This window comes from Rhincodon typus, chromosome 3, assembly GCF_021869965.1.
Source record: "Rhincodon typus isolate 14 chromosome 3, sRhiTyp1.1, whole genome shotgun sequence".
Taxonomy (NCBI): domain Eukaryota; kingdom Metazoa; phylum Chordata; class Chondrichthyes; order Orectolobiformes; family Rhincodontidae; genus Rhincodon; species Rhincodon typus.
Window position 1 is genome coordinate 87594757 of NC_063334.1, and position 2344 is coordinate 87597100.

The window sequence follows — 2344 nt, forward strand, 5'->3', positions numbered from 1 at the left end:
TGTCCAAGAATTTTTGTCCCACACAATCCATACTGTAAAACTCTATGTATTCTGCATGTTTGGTTAACTGTTCCAAAGTTTATCTCATAGTGCCAAAATTTTAGCTGTGATTAATTAACAAGTTTCTAAGCTATGAACTAGCCATCAACAGCTATGGAAAAAAATACAAAATGCTGTTATTGCCAGACCATGATGGACACATACTCGTCATTCAGGGCATGTTTTATGCATGACTGCAAGTTTATGCATTGCTGCCAATTTGAAAATCAAATAATTATAATATAAATTAACTGTATTTGTTATGTAAAAGTCCCAGAGATGTCTACTGGATTGCTCAACAATGGAGTAATTTTTGTTTGATTTAACTATGTTAGAGTAACTTTAGTTTTGGATCTAATTTTAAATTCCATCTTTCTCAAAAGATATTTGAACTTACACTAAAGGAGAAATTTATGATCTGCGACTGTTTGGTGTTAGTTATCATTCTGACCTTTAAAGCAATACTTTAGTATTTGTGCTCTTGCCAAGGCAATATTAGTCTTACAGAGCACTGTATCAGATCTTTTATCAGCCTGCTGACTCATTTCATTCCAAAATGAGTGACAATAGAGGGCAACAGAACAAAAGAATATTACACACCAACATTGTTTATTGTAGGTCATACTTTACAATATCTATCTACTGTATCTACTGTAAATATCAGATCTGTAGCACCATATCTCGACCTTGTACAGGCAAATAACCCAAAACAATTAGAATTAAATCTTCATGTTTCAAATATCTACACACAATTCTTTTACACATGGTGTACATTAGACTTTTAGAATTTTTTTTTAAATAACAGTATTTAAATCACATCTTTATCCTAAGGTAAAGTTGTACTATCCCTGCTCATCCTTCTCAACCTGTCCGCAGGTTTTGAGACAATTAAAGATACTGCCCTACTGCAACGCCTTTTGATCAACTGTGCAATTGGTTGCACGTAAACTGACCTCGTTCCATTCTTATCTATCCAATCAAAACTGGAGAATCGCCACCAACGGTTTCTCTTCTAGTCCCACATAGGTACCTCTGGTGCTTCCGAAGGACCTATCCTTAGCTTCACCCATTTGTGATTGATAGGCTAAACTGAAGTAGCACTATCTGTGAATGCATAAGTTTCTTATGTACACTAAGACCACTCAGCTCTCCTATAACATCAGTTTTTGTCCCCTCTACTGTCTTCAATTTCAGACTACTTGCCCAGCAACTAATACCAGATGAGCAGAAATGTACTCCAATTGAATACTTGGAAGACTGAAGCCATTGTCTTTTTGGTCCCTATTACAATGCGTGCTCCCTCACCACACCTTCCACCTTCTTTCCATGGCTATTGTCTTAGCCTGTACCAGACTACTTACAAACTTGGTATCACATCCAATGCAGAGATAAGCTTATACTTACATGTCTGCAATATCACGAAGCCTACCTACTTCCATATGTGTAACATTGCTCAAGACAAACCTGTCTCAGCTCTTCTGCTGTTGAAAGCCTCACACATACCCTTGTTACCTCCTAAGCTATTCCACCTACCTCTGGGTTGGTCTCCAACATTCCACAATCCATAGATTTGACATCATTCAAAACTCTGCCAACTGTCCTAATTCACACCAAAACCTATTCACCATCATCCCTGTGCTCACTGATCTGCACTGGTTTCCAGTTATTGTATACGTCCATTTTCAAATTCATCTGCTTGTTTTCAAATCCCTCTGTTCTCCTCTCATTTGGAGTTCCTCAGTATCCATGATTTTAATCACTCCAACATTAATGGCTGTGCTCTCATTGTCTAGGCACTGAAATGCTCTCCATCTGTACTTATCTCACTTTCTCTGTTTTTAAAATACTTCTTAAAACCTAATTGTTTGATCAGATTTTTGTTCTTTCACCCTCTTTTCTTCTAATGTGAATCATGGTCATTTTATCTTTTATAATGCCTCTGAGAAGAACTGCCATATTGTACTAAAGGAGCTATACTAATACAAGTTGTTACATCGGTTAAAGTTGGCTTTTCGCACTAAGTGTTAGCAAGGAAACAAAAACAAAGCTGCTGGAAAAGCTCAGCAGGTCTGGCAGCATCTGTGAAGGAAAAAAACAGAGTTAACGTTTTGGATCCGGTGACCCTTCCTCAGAAGATAACTCTTTTTTTCTTTTCCAGCAACTTCTGTTTTTGTTCCTGATTTACAGCATCCGCAGTTATTTCGGTTTTTGTAAGCAAGGATAATCTGTCTGAAATCAGTGTCATTATCTTTTTGCAGGAAACTGGCAACAAACAGAATGTCAAAAATCTGATATCACAAGTAAC